Source organism: Sminthopsis crassicaudata, chromosome 1 (assembly GCF_048593235.1).
Source record: "Sminthopsis crassicaudata isolate SCR6 chromosome 1, ASM4859323v1, whole genome shotgun sequence".
Lineage (NCBI taxonomy): Eukaryota > Metazoa > Chordata > Mammalia > Dasyuromorphia > Dasyuridae > Sminthopsis > Sminthopsis crassicaudata.
The window spans coordinates 306898307-306913953 of record NC_133617.1 but is presented as its reverse complement, the minus strand read 5'-3'; positions in this window follow the sequence as shown (position 1 = coordinate 306913953).

The following is a 15647-nucleotide window of genomic DNA, read 5'->3' as shown; positions in this document are numbered from 1 at the left end:
TCTTTCATATGAGTGGAGATAGTTTCAATTTCATCATCTGAGAATTGTCTGTTCATATCCTTTGACCATTTATCAATTGGAGAATGGTATGATTTCTTATAAATTAGGGTCACCTCTCTATATATTTGGGAAATGAGACTTTTATCAGAAACTTTAACTGTAAAAATATTTTCCCAATTTGTTACTTCCCTTCTAATCTTGTTTGTATTGTTTGTACAGAAACTTTTTAGTTTGATGTAATCAAAATCTTCTATTTTGTGATCAATAATGTTCTCTAGTTCTCCTCTGGTCATAAATTACTTCCTCCTCCACATGTCTGCGAGGTAGACTATCCTCTATTCCTCTAATCTATTTATGATCTCATTCTTTATGCCTAAATCATGGACCCATTTTGATCTTATCTTGGTATACAGTGTTAAGTGTGGATACATATCTAGTTTCTGCCATACAAATTTCCAATTTTCCCAACAGTTTTTTTTTCAAATAATGAATTTTTATCCCAAATATTGGTATCTTTGGGTTTGTCAAACATTAAATTGCAACAGCTGTACCCTTTTTTGTCCTTTGTACCTATTCTGTTCCACAGATCGACTGGTCTATTTCTTAGCCAATATCAAATGATTTTGGTCACTGTTGCTATATAATATAGCTTTAGATCAGGTACACCTAGACCACCTTCATCTGACATTTTTTTTTTTCACTAATATCCTTGAAATTCTCAAACATTGATTCTTCTATATGAATTATCTTATTTTTTCTAGGTCATTAAAAAAGTTTCTTGGGAGTTTGATTGGTATAGCACTAAATAAATAGATTTGTATGGGGAGTATTGTCATCTTTATTATATTAGCTCGGCCTATCCAAGAGCAATTAATGTCTTTCCAATTATTTAAATCTGATTTTATTTTTTTGGCAAGTGTTTTGTAATTTTGCTCATATAATTCCTGAATTTTCTTTGGTAGATGGATTCCCAAATATTTTATACTCTCAACATTTCTTTGGAATGGAATTTCTCTTTGTATCTCTTGCTGTTGCATTTTGTTTGTGATATATAAAAATGCTGAGAATTTATGTGGATTAATTTTGTATCCAGCAACTTTGCTAAAGTAGTGAATTATTTCTAATAACTTTTTATTAGAATCTCTGGGGTTTTCTAAGTATACCATCATATCATCTGCAAAGAGTGACAGTTTGATTTCCTCATTACCTACTCTTATTCCTTTAATCTCTTTCTTGGCTCTTATTGCCGAGGCTAGCATTTCTAATACTATATTCAATAGTAATGGTGACAGTGGGCTACCTTGTTTCACTCCTGATCTTACTGTGAAATGTTGCATTTTATCTCCATTACATATTATGCTTACTGACAGTCTTAAATATATGCTCCTGATTGTTCTAAGGAATAGAACAATTATTCCTATACTCTCAAGCATTTTTAGTAGGAATGGATGTTGGATTTTGTCAAATGATTTTTCTGCATCTATTGAGATGATCATATGGTTTTTATTAATTTGTTTATTAATATGGTCAATTATACTAATAGTTTTCCTAATATTAAATCAGCCTTGCATTCCTGGTATAAATCCTACTTGTTCATAGTGTATTATCCTGGAATGATTTTCTGAATTATTTTTGCTAATATTTAAGATTTTAGCATCAATATTCATTAAGGAAATTGGTCTATAGTTTCCTTTCTCAGGTTTCTGTTTTATTGGCTTTTTCATAAAACCAACTCTTGGTTTTATTTATTAATTCAATAATTTTTTTTTACTTTCAATATTATTGATTTCTCCTTTTAATTTTAGTATTTCAAGTTTGATTTTTGGTTGAGGGTTTTAATTTGGTCTTTTTCTAACTAAGTTGCAGGCCCAATTCATTAATATTCTCTTTCTCTATTTTGTTCAAATAAGCCTTTAAGGTATAAAATTTCCCCTGATTACTCTTTTAGCTGCATGCCACAAATTTTGGTATGATGTCCCATCATTGTCATTATCTTGGGAGAAATTATTAATTGTTTGTATAATTTGCTATTTCACCCAGTCATTCTTTAAGATGAGATTATTTAGCTTCCAAAGACTTTTTTGGTCTATTTATCCCTAACATCTTGTTCAATGTAGTTTTTATTGCATTGTGATCTGAGAAGAAAGCATTTACTATTTCTGCCTTTCTGCATTTAATTTTGAGATCTTTATGTCCCAATATATGATAAATTTTTGTATAGGTTCCATGAACTGCTGAGAAGAAAGTATACTCCTTTCTATCACCATTCAGTTTTTTCCAAAGATCTATCATACCTAATTTTTCTAATGTTCTATTTACCTCTTTAATTTATTTCTTATTTGTTTTATGGTTTGATTTATCTAATTCGGAGAGTGCAAGATTGAGATCCCCCACTATTACAGTTTTCTTTTCTATTTCTTCTTGCAACTCTCTTAACTTTTCCTTTAGGAAGTTAGATGCTATACCACTTGGTACATATATGTTTAGTATTGATATGGCTTCATTGTTAATGTTATCTCTTTTAATTAGATCAATTTCTGCTTTTGCTTGATCTGAAATAAGGATGGCCACCCCTGCTTTTTTGGTTTTATCTGAAACATAATAGATTCTGCTCCAAACTTTTACCTTTACTCTGTTTGTGTCTCCCTGCTTTAAGTGTGCTTCCTGTAAACAGCATATTGTAGGGTTCTGACTTTTGATCCAGTCTGCTATCCACCTCTGTTTAATGGGAGAGTTCATCCCATTCACATTCACAGTTAAAATTACTAATTCTGTATTTTCTGCCATCATATTATCCCCAGATTATGCTTTGTTCCCCCTAGACCCCACTTGTGACACGTAGCCCTCCCTTTTTTGTATCCCTCCCCTCTCCTTTTAAGTCCCTTCCCCTTTCTTGTTCCCTTCCCTTATTCCCCTTTTCCTTTTCCCTTTTCCACTCCCCCCTTTTAATTAGGTCAGGGAGAATTCTCTGAAAAACAAATATGTCAATTATTTACTCTTTGAGCCTACTCTGATGAGAGTAAGATTCACACAATGATTCCCCCCCTCTCTAAATTCCATCAGATGTGGTAGATTTTTTTTAAATGCCCCTTCCTGGGATGTAGTATCCCTCTTTTTATCACTCCTTCCCCTTTTTCTGATACTATTCCCTTCCCTTTACTACTTCCCTTTTTTATATTATATCAGTAAAATCAAATTATCCATGAAGACTTTCTGTATATTCACAACAGAGATACAGTTCTCAAGAGTTCTTTTCACCTTTTTCTGCTTCTTTTCAGTCTTATGGATGTAAATCAAATTTTTTGTTTAAGTCTGTTTTGTTTTTTTTTTTTTTCTTAGAAACAAGTGGAATTCCTCCGTTTCATTAAATGAACATCTTCTTCCATGGAAGAAAATACTAAATTTAGCTTGGTAGTTTATTCTTGGTTGCATTCCTTGTTCTTTTGCCTTTTGGAATAACAGGTTCCCAGTCCTTCAATCCTTTAATGTGGAGGCAGCGAGATCTTGCATGACCCTTATTGTGGCACCTTGATATTTAAATTGTTTTTTCTCGCTGCTTGCAATATTTTTTCCTTAGCTTGGTAGTTCTACAGCTTAGCCACAATGTTCCATGGAGTTCTTTTTTTAGGGTCTTTTTCAGAAAGTGTTTGATGAATTCTTTCAATGCCTATTTTCCCTTCTGTTTCTATTATCTTTGGACAGTTCCCTTTGATGATTTCTTGTAAAATAGAATCTAAGGCTCTTTTTTTGATCATAGATTTGGAAAGTCCAATGATCCTCAGATTATCTCTCCTAGATCTATTTTCCAGGTCTATAGATTTTCCCAGTAAGTATTTGACGTTATTCTCCAGCTTTTCATTTTTTTGTGTGTGTTTGTGTTTGACTGATTCTTTGTTTCTCAATGAATCATTCATTTCTCTTTGCTCCATCCTGATTTTTAATGAGTTATTTTCTTCATTCACATTTTTTAGTTCTTTTTGTATATATCAATTTTATTGGCTTTTTCTTAAAACCAACTCTTAGTTTCATTTATTCATTCAATAGTTTTTGTTTTTTTTTGTTTTTGTTTTAGTTTTAGTTTTTGTTTTGTTTTGTTTTTTTTTTTTTTACTTTCAATGTTATTGATTTCTCTTTTTAATTTTAGAATTTGAAATTTAGTTTTTGGTTGGGGGTTTTTAATTTGGTCTTTTTCTAGTTTTTTGAGTTGCAGGCCCAATTCATTGATCTTCTCTTTTTCTATTTTATTCATGTAACCCTTTAAAGATATAAAGTTTCCCCTTATTACTATTCTAGCTGCATCCTACAAATTTTGGTATGATGTCTCATCATTTTTATTATCTTGGGTGAAATTATTAATTGTTTCTATAGTTTGCTATGTCACCCAATCATTCTTTAAGATGATATTATTTAATATCCAAAGACTTTTTGGTCTATTTATCCCTAACATCTTGTTCAATGTAATTTTTATTGCATTGTGATCTGAGAAGAAAGCATTTACTATTTCTGCCTTTCTGCATTTAATTTTGAGATCTTTATGTCCCAATATATGGTAAATTTTTGTATAGGTTCCATGAACTGCTGAGAAGAAAGTATACTCCTTTCTATCAACCTTTCAGTTTTTTCCAAAGATCTATCATACCTAATTTTTTCTAATATTCTATTTACCTCTTTAATTTATATCTTATTTGTTTTATGGTTTGATTTATCTAATTCTGAGAGTGCAAGATCGAGATCCCCTACTATTATAGTTTTCTTGTCTATTTCTTCTTGCAACTCTCTTAACTTCTCTTTTAGGAAGTTAGATGCTATACCACTTGGTGCATATATGTTTAGTATTGATATGGCTTCATTATTTATGCTACCTTTTACCATATTATCTCTTTTAATTAGATCAATTTCTGCTTTTGCTTGATCTGAGATAAGGATGGCTACCCCTGCTTTTTTTGCTTCACCTGAAGCATAATAGATTCTGCTCCAACCTTTTACCTTTAGTCTATATGTATCTCCCTGCTTTAAGTGTGTTTCCTGTAAACAACATATTGTAGTGTTCTGACTTTTGATCCAATCTGCTATCCATCTCTGCTTAGTAATTCTGTAATTCCTGCCATCATATTATCCCCTGATTATGTTTTTTTTCCCCTTGTCCACCCTGAACCTCTTCTCCAGTACCAAATTTATGGATCTCTCTTGTGACGTTCACCATTCCCTTTTTAGTATCCCCCCCTCCTTTTAAGTCCCTTCTCCTTTCTTGTACCCTTCCCCTGTTCTGCTTTTTCTTTTCCCTTTTCCTCTCTTCCCTTTTAATGAGGTGAGAAAGAATTCTCTGAAAAACAAGTATATCAATTATTTACTCTTTGAGCCTACTCTGATGAGAGTAAAGATTCACACAATATTCCTCCCCATCTCAAAATTCTGTCAGATGTGGTAAATTTTGCTTGCCTCTTCCTGTAATATAGTTTCCCTCTTTTTATCTCTCTGTTCCCTTTTTCTGAAACTATCCCCTTTCTTTTTTATGTTATATAAGTAAAATCAAATTATACAAGTGTTTTTTTTTCTGTATATCCACAACAGAAATACAGTTCTCAAGAGTTCTTTTTACCTTTTTCTGCTTCTCTCAAGTCTTGTGGATGCAGATCAAATTTTTTGCTTAAATATGTTTTTTTTTTTTCTTATAAACCAATTGAATTCCTCTGTTTCATTAAATGTCCATCTTCTTCCATGGAAGAAAATGCTTTAACTTAATTGGGTAGTTTATTCTTGGTTGCATTCCCAGGTCTTTTGCCTTTCAGAATATCAGATTCTAGGACCTTCGATCCTTTAATGTGGATGCAGCCAGTTCTTTAGTGACCCTTATTGTGGCACCTTGATATTTGAATCATTTTTCTGAGCTGCTTGCAATATTTTTTCCTTAGTCTGGTAGTTCTCCAGCTTAGCCACAATGTTTCATGTAGTTTTTTTTTTTTTAATTTTTTTTTAGGGTCTTTTTCAGAAGTTGTTTGATGAATTCATTCAATGCCTATTTTCCCTTCTTTTTTCTATTATCTCTGGACAGTTCTCTTTGATAATTTCCTGTAAAATAGAATCTTGGCTTTTTTTTTTTTTTCATAATTTTTGGGAAGTCCAATGATCCTCAGATTATGTCTTCTAAATCTATTTTCCAGGTCTATAGATTTTCCCAGTCAATATTTGATGTTATTCTCCAGCTTTTCTTTTGTTTTTTGACTGATTCTTGGTTTCTCAATGAATCATTCATTTCTATTTGTTTAGTCCTGATTTTTAATGAGTTATTTTCTTCATTCACATTTTTTAGTTCTTTTTGTATATGTTCAATTGAGTTTTTGAATGAATTATTTTGCTCTGTTGAATTTTTTTTCCTTTTTTTTTTTTTTTTTTTTTTAATGAGTTATTTTCTTTTTCCAATTCACAAATCCTACTTTCTTGGGAAATGTTTATCTTTTCCAATTCAGAAATCCTACTTTCCTGCAATTTTTTAACCTTTTCTCATTCACAAATTTTGTTTCCCTGCACTTCCAGTTAATTCTTTATTTTTTTCAACTCAAATTTCAGGATGTTGTTATTCTCTATCATAACTTCTCTTTACTGTCCCCATTTTTCTTCTAACTCTTTTTAAAATTTTTAATAGTCTCTTCTAGGAGAGAGTTATGTGATGGGGGGCAGGTATTCTTCCTCTTAGGGCATTATCTGGAGACTGTCTGCTGTTAGTTTCCTTGGGGTTGGATATCCTTTCTTTCTCTGTATTCTTCAGTTTCTTACTCATTGTTAAAACTCAGTGGGGTGAGCCATTTGGGTAGGAAATTTACCAGCTTCCTCCCAGATAGGGTGGAATGCTGCAAAATTGTGACTGGGCTAAGAGAGAGCTCTGAGAGAGAGTTCTTTCCCCCTCCCCAGAAATGACTCAGAGGTGGTGAGCACAGCTGCGTTGGGAGGAGTGCCCAGTGAGGAACCCCTGCTGTGTGGCCTAGCGACTTCCCTGAGGCTAGAGGCTGAACAGTGACAGTGTCACAACTTTTGGCCATGGCCCCCATGGGGTCATGGATATTAGCAGCTGTCCAGCAAGAAGCACCTGCATTGAAACTGGAAGTCTCTGCCTGGGAAGCATAGTTGCTGTGGGAGCTGCTGCAGGAGCTCCACTGCCTCAAGCTGAGCTCTGCACTATGTGGATTAGAGGCTGCCCTGGGCTATGTCCCCACTATTCAGGTTCTTAACTGCCCCAAGGAAAAGTCCTGACAGCAGAAGGTGGCTGCACAGCCATGCTGCAATCTGTGTTAGGTCACTTCTGGTTTGGGGTAGTTATAGGATCTGACTTTTTTTTTTTTTTTAGAGTGGCTTTGATTTCTCTTCTGATTTGCTGTTTTACAAGCAGAGTAAAGCTATCAGCCTATGTCAGATTCCTCTGTCTCAGTGACTTCTCTGATCCCAGAGTTCTCCCCAGCCATTTGGCACAATGTGCTAGCCTCTAGTCCAACCCTGTCTTTGCTGGTCTTTTTTTTCCTTCCGTCCAAACCGACCTATTCTGTAGAAATTCCAGATTCTCTTTGGCTGGTAAGTTGTGCTTCTAATCCTTGTGGTTTTTATCAGTCCAGCATTATTTTTGAGGCTGATTTAACTAGTTGATATTGAGGGTAAAAGGGGAGCATAGAAATTTGCGTGTATCTTTTCAGCCATCTTGGCTCCACCCCAAATCATTTCACTTTTATCTGAGTCTTCATGACTCTATATTGGATTTTCTTAACAAAGATACTGGAAGTTTTCCATTTTCTTCTTCAGCTCATTTAACAGTTGAGAAAGTAAGGTAAATAAGTCAAGTGACTTTCTCAGGGTCACACAGCTAGGAAATGTCTAAGGTTTAATTTAAATTTAGGAAGATTCATCTTCCTCACTTCAGCATCAGCACTCTACATACTGTTCCACTTAGCTCAAATCAATAGATATACACATATATTGTTATTTGATTAAAATCTCTGGATTATTATTTCATTCTAACCCCAAATAACATTATCTAATTTTCCTAGATTATTGTTGGATGCTATATTCAAAATTAACCCTATCCACATTGAAGACATTCTTCCTTTGTTTATTAACAGAACTCTTCAGTCATCCAGAGACACATAATATGAATCAAATTCATTTTGAACATTTGCAAATATTGTGGACCTCAAAATACACTATATTAATCAATTTCTCTATTTATGTAATTACTTTCATCATTGTTCAATTGGCATTTTTGTATTGAGTATTATAATCAGTATGTTAATTTTATTGCAAATAAAGTTGTTTTTTTTTTCATTCAAGGAATATTTATGATAATAAGATGATTCCAGTAGTTTCTGTGAGAACAGTTTTTCATAAGCCTCTAGGCCCTTTTGCAAAGTAGAACATGCTAGACAAAAGATTACTGCAAAATGTATTTTACAACAGCCAAGTTAATATCATTTGTTACCAAATCCCATTAAAAATCCCAGGATTTCCACTGTAATAAGGTTTGATTCTATTGCCTATTTTTCACATTGCTAATATAGAAATGACCCCTTCTAAAATATTTTTATTTTGCCTTGCCCTTTGGGAAAACCAGGAAAAGTTAGGCAGAATATATTTATATTTATCCAATACTATTGAGTCACAAATTCATATTAAAACCAAAAAAAATATAATAATTCAGCAACAAATATGGAAACTACTAGGAAAAGATGAGAATTTGATATATACAAAGGCACATAAAGTCTGTTTTAAAACAGAACAATCCATGAGTTCTAACCAGCCACCTACATTGTTTATTTAGCATACCAGCAGCTGAGTACTACCCATAGAAAGGAATAATCAATATGTGTTTTTCTTTGTGGTGACATACTTATCATGTGAGATAGGGTCTAGAAACTCAGAACAGGTTTTATGTCTCCACTCATATTCACTAAAAATTGTAGTTTTGATTGATGGAGGGAACAATATTGTTATTTTCACTCTTTCTCTGATCTTGATTCACCTTAGTGTTTGTACCTTTAAAAAAAAAAAGAGATAGGGTGAAAAGCTACTTTAAGTATTTCATCATATATCCTTGTAAAAATATGTACTGTGATGGCCTGAAGAAAATAGATCAGTATCATCAGTAAAAACAAGCAAACAAATAAATAAATAAAGCAACAATTTAACTGATTTTTTTTTTTTTTTTTTTAAATTTGGCCAGGTCAATTTGAATAAGAAGAGTTGCAGGGAAAATCACATTACATATACCCAACACATATGCACTACATGCACCTACACACCTATACCTATATGGTAAATATATATGTACATATATGATATATGCCATTGAAAGGAAACTTTGTTTTCATTATATTTTGCTTCACTCTCTCATATACATATATCTGTGTTCACAAAAAATGGAAACAAATTTTTTCCCAGAAAAAAAAAAAAATCTCTCTTTTAATGTCTGTCTTCATTTCATTGTGTTTTGATTTTTTTTTTTCAACTTATAGAAAAGACTGTCTTAGGTCAGGCAATCACAAATATGTTAATACTTTAAAAAAAGAAAAAAAGAAACCATATTTAAATGGTCTTGTTAAAGATATGAAGGGAGAAGAGAAGCTTACATTATTTTAGTGATCTGGAATAAGTTGAAATGCTTCCTATTCACATGCGAATTTGATTTTTTTTTTTTTTTTTCCCTGAGGAAATTGGGGTAAAATGATTTGCCTGGTATCATATAGCTAGTAAGTTTAAGTGTCTGAGGCCAGATTTGACTTCTAGTCTTCCTGACTTCAGGACTGGTGCTCTATCCACTCACATGTGAGAATTTAAAGACAGTGACCCATAATGATAGACAAAAGCTAAACAATGATATACTTCCTTTGTTTGTTTGTTTTTTTGTTTGTTTTTTGTTTTTTTTTTTTTTTTTCATTTATAATTTGAGATCTATTATATAACTTAGGGAAATGTGTTGACTTTCATTTTGATAAGAAATTAATTTTTTCTGATATTTAGCTAATCTTATTTGAGTAAATGTAAATAAGTTTAAAATTGTAAGAACCACAATTGGGAAATTAAAAAAAAATATAGTTTTGTTTTCTAATATCTTAGGTTACAATTAAAGAAATTATCCTAAGCAAAAAATGTCTTATATGACTGTCTACAGAATAAGAGTTACTGCTTTGACCATAGTATGAAGAATGCAAAAAAAAAAAAAAAAATTAAAATAATTTGCTATTGTTATGAATGTAGGGGACAGGACATCTTCTTCAGTTCTCTTAAAATGAAATAGATTTTCACATGTCTGGATTGAAATATTTTTTAACTGTACTTATCAACAAGGATATCATCTAGAAGAATGAGGATAGGTTTTTTTATTTCATATCATTCTGTTTTCAAACACTAGAAGAGTTTACTTGTAACCAGCCCACAAATGGATAATCTCTTAGACTCATTGAACTGCATGTCCCCTTGGTTCTTAAAGGAAGAAAAACTAAGTGTAGATAACTGGAAGTTAGTGGGACTTGAAATGAAAGAATTTTATGCAAAAAATGGGCCTTGTTCAATTTCCGCAGAGGTATTTTCTATCTATCTATCTATCTATCTATCTATCTATCTATCTATCTATCTATCTATCTATCTATCTATCTCTATCTATATAGATAGATAGATAGAGATAGATAGATAGATAAAACGTGATTCAATTAGACTTAAGCTATGGAGCAAGTTATAGGAGAAGGAAAAGTAATAGGAGAAGGAAGGGTGAGGAACACAAGATATAAGATAAGCAAACTCAAGACCTTGCCGGGGGCAAGGGGATTTGAATGTCACATTAGGGTGTGTTGACTCTTATTATTATCCTGAAGAAATTTCAGCCCCTCCTACAGAGTAGGTTATTGATCAGCCCACATCAACTCCACCTTCAGGGACTAGTCAACTTGATGTTCCCTATTCTCAGCTTAATTATTACCTTCTCAAGGATATTTTTGTTTTGCTTTCTCATGGCTGAGGAAAAAAAAATCTTTGATCTTTCTAGATAGATAAAGATAGTGAATATATAGATATACATGTACAAACATCTATTTATATATGTATATACATACATTCATTTATACATAAATATTCAATTATTTATTTAAAAATAAGCTCTTTGAGAGGTTTCACTGCATTATTTTTTCTTCTTTACATTACCCAGTATCCAAGAGGAAAGAAAGATAGAAAACTATCCTTGACATCTAGATTTATGTTCAATCCTGACCTTTAACATATACTGGCTCTGTGACTTTGGGCAAAACACTTCATCTCTTAGTGAATATTCAAGAATAAATTAAAGAGTTAAAGTACAGAGATGTATCTCCTGCATTGATAGTGCGAATTTCCTCACTTGACAGTCCTTCATACCAATGAAATCCCATGTATTCTATCTAATGTCTAAGTTTTAACAAGTGTCATTGAAATGCCTGAAAACTATTCAATTAATTGCTTTTACTTGGTTTAATTTTTAAAATAGTTTACATTTCTTATCCCTCTTTCTCAAAGGGAAAAAAAAAAACTAAACTAAACACGTGCATTTGTCAATTGTTTTGAATTTGTATGTGACCCCCAATACTTTTGATCTTTGGGTTAAATATCATCCATCCCAATGTAGTACCAAAACCTCATTCCACTGGTAGATAGAATATTTTCCTAAGTTTGAAATAACATCAGTTCTGCTAAACATGTTTCAAAAATGTAAATTTTGTTTTGGGTAGTATTGGGGAATACTTTGAAAGTAACTCAAATTTTGATTTGGCTTTTGTTCAATTTCTTCCAAGAGAAACTGAGAGAAAATACGCATAAGACTATCACTTCATAACTCATAAAATACTGTTCCTCTGTTGCTCACTTGTCAAGCAAACTCCATGTCTTTGTCAAGTAAAAATGCCACATTTATCCTCTACCTACTGGTTCAGTAGAAGTTGTGAGCTGAAAAGTGTTGCTCTTATCCTTTCTTGTCTCCTACTATTCTTTACTAGCATGTGCTGGAATGTGATGACTAGAAACTACTTTCTAGGAGAAAAGTTTCATAATATTTGTAGGCTAAAGCCTCAATGCCTATAGTATATAGTAATAATATCATTTTGTACCTGGGATCTAATATTTACTATTAAAGTTCTAATATTTACTGACAATATCTTGTGACATTGATTCATATTGTCTCTTTCTAATAACATCCTAAGTATTTTAGGATTATTGGAGTTGCATTCAATTGAAAATCTTTTGGCATCTCTTTACAGCAAAAATTTGAAAGGTCTCATACTGGAAGCTGGAAAACTAGATGGGAGTTTGCAACAATATTAAAGATAAGAGCTGATGGAGGTCAGACCTGTAGTTATGGTTCTAAGAGTAGAGAGAAAGGATAGATATAAGACATGTTGTAATGTGAGCTCAACAATAGGTAAGCAAATGTTTGGGAAAAGATGCTTAAATGGAGGAGAGAGTTAAAATAATTCTGATATTGTGAAATGTTAGAACTGTGAAAAATAATAATTTGCACATCAGATATAGATACATTTAAAGGCTGGAGAATAATATTCAATAGTGGTGATGATGGTGGTGGCAAGATAGTTAAATTAGTTGTAGAAATGATGATTTTGAATGTTTTGAAGGCAATTGGAAATGTGAAATTAGGATTCAGAAGAGGGATTAGCCCTGGATATATTTAGCTAGATATCTATAACTACTTTTTATAGAAACACAAATTATTGAAAACATGTCACTAAATAGAATATAGTTTCTGATAATATAGAAATAGTCTAATTTTGGAGTTTATTATTTGTTCTTCCTATTGAACATATTTATTTAACTATTCTATTAGGCCTAATTTATAGTATTACCTTTTTTGTTTTATACTTATCCATTTATTTATTTGCATGCACACATACACATACACAAAAAGTTGTTTAAATAATTATTTGGGGCTACTCCTAAGCTCTCTTTATCTTTATCTGTGTGCATGTAGGTGGGTAGACACATACACACACGCACACACACACATATATATGAGATAATCAAAAGCTTCTCTAATCATAAGTAATATTTATATACAATTTTAAAGTTTTAAACCACTTATTTTGGTCTTAAAATCATCTTGTGAATTATTTCTGCAGCCATATTAATCGCAATTTCATAGACTCAAAAAAGTTCATAGTTATATAGCTAGAAACTGTTATATATTCCAGACAGAGTAATAAAAAATCCAAGCAAGCATTTTATGCTATTATATATTTCAATATATATGGCAAGTTGCTATATGTTTTACAATTTACTGTTATACTATATGAAAATTCATTGATATATATTCATTCACAAAAAGTAAATTTTATGCTTTCTTTAAAAAGAAGTTATGATATAGCTTTGTTCCAGCAGTCTTTCTACTGAGCCTGTATCCCAAAGAGATAATAAAAAAGGGAAAAGGAATCAAAAGTGCAAAAAAAAAAAAAAAAAAAAAAAATTAGAAGCCCTTTTTGGAATGCAAGTAACTGGAAGCTGAGTGGATGCACATCAGTTGGGGAATAACTGAATAAGTTGTAGTTTATGTATATTATGGACTATTATTGTTCTATTAAAAAACCAGCACTATGTTTTCAGAAGGACCAAGAGAGAATTACTTAAACTGATGCTAAGCAAGGTCAATAGAACCAAGAAAGTACTAGAACAGCAGAAACAAGATATATATCTGAATTAATGGATGTGGCTCTTTTAAACAGAAAGATTATTCAGGCTAGTTTCAATGGTCTTTTAAAAATTTTAATTATAGTTTTTATTTACCAGATATATGCATTGGTAATTTTACAGCATTGACAATTTGTTCCAATTTTTCTCCTCCACCTCCCCTACCCCCCCACTCCATGATGGCAGGTTGATTAATACATATTAAATATGTTAAAGTATAAATAAATTACAACATATGTATACTTGTCCAAACAGTTGTTTGGCTGTACAAAAAAAAAAAATAGGACTTTAAGATAGTGTACAATTACCTTGTGAAGGAAATAAAAAATGCAGGCAGAAAAAATAGAGGGATTGGGAATTCTATGTAGTGGTTCATAGTCATCTCCCAGAGTTCTTTCGCTGGGTGTAGCTGGTTCAATTCATTACTGCTCTATTGGAACTGATTAGGTTCAGGTTATTGTTGAAGAAGGCCACATCCATCAGAATTGATTTTCATATATTATTGTTGTTGAAGTATATAATGATCTCTTGGTCCTTCTCATTTCGCTCAGCATCAGTTCATGTAAGTTTCTCCAGGCTTTTCTGAAATCATCCTGTTGGTTATTTCTTACAGAAAGATAATTTTCTATGATATTCATATACCATAATTTATTCAGCCATTCTCTAATTGATGGGCATCCACTCAGTTTCCAGTTTCTGAACACTACAAAGAGGGCTGCCACAAACATTCTTGCACACACAGGTCCTTTTCCCTTCTTTAACATCTCTTTGGGATACAAACCCACTAGCAACATTGCTGGGTCAAAGGATATGCACAGTTGGATAAGTTTTTGAGCATAGTTCCAAATTCCTCTCCAGAATGGCTAGATGTATTCACAATCTCACCAACAATGTATCAGTGTCCCTGTTTTCCTACATCCCCTTCAACATTCTGCATTACCTTTCTGTGTCATTCTAGCCAACCTGACAGGTGTGTAGTGGTATCTCAAAGTTGTCTTGATTTTCATTTCTCTGATTTATGATGATATGGAGGATTTTTAAATTAATTTTATAATTGTAAAAAAATTTTGACAGTACAAATGCATGAGCAATTTTTTTTTTATAACATTATCCCTTGTATTTATTTTTCCAAATTTTCCCCTCCCTTCCTCTACTCCCTCCCCTAGATGGCAGGCAATCCCATACATATTAAATGTGTTACAGCCTAGATACAATATATGTGTGTAAATCCAATTTTCTTGTTTCATGTTAAGAATCAGATTCCGAAGGTATAAGTAACTTGGGTAGAAACACAGTACTACTAACAGTTTACATTCAATTCCCAGTGTTCCTTCTCTGGGTGTAGTTGTTTCTGTACATCATTGATCAATTGGAAGTGATTTGGATCTTCTTTATGTTGAAAATATCCACTTCCATCAGAATATATCTTCATACAGTATTGTTGTTGAAGTGTATAGTGATCTTCTGGTTCTGCTCATTTCACTCAGCAATAGTTCATATAAGTCTCTCCAAACCTCTCTGTATTCATCGTGCTGGTCATTTCTTATAAAGCAATAATATTCCATAACATTCATATACTATAATTTACCCAACCATTCTCCAGTTGATGGACATTAATTCATTTGCCAGTTTCTAGCCACTGCAAAAAGAGCTGCCATAAACATTTTGGCATATACAAGTCCCTTTCTCAACTTTAGTATTTCTTTGGGATATAAGCCCAGTAGTAGCACTGCTGGATCAAAGGGTATGCACAGTTTGATAACATTTTGGCATAGTTCCAAATTGCTCCCAGAATGGCTGGATTCCTTCACAACTCCACCAACAATGCATTAGTGTCCCAGTTTTGCCACATCCTCTCCAACATTTATTGTAATTTGTTCCTGTCATCTTAGCCAATCTGACAGGAGTGTAGTGGTATTTCAGAGTTGTTTTAATTTGAATTTCTCTGA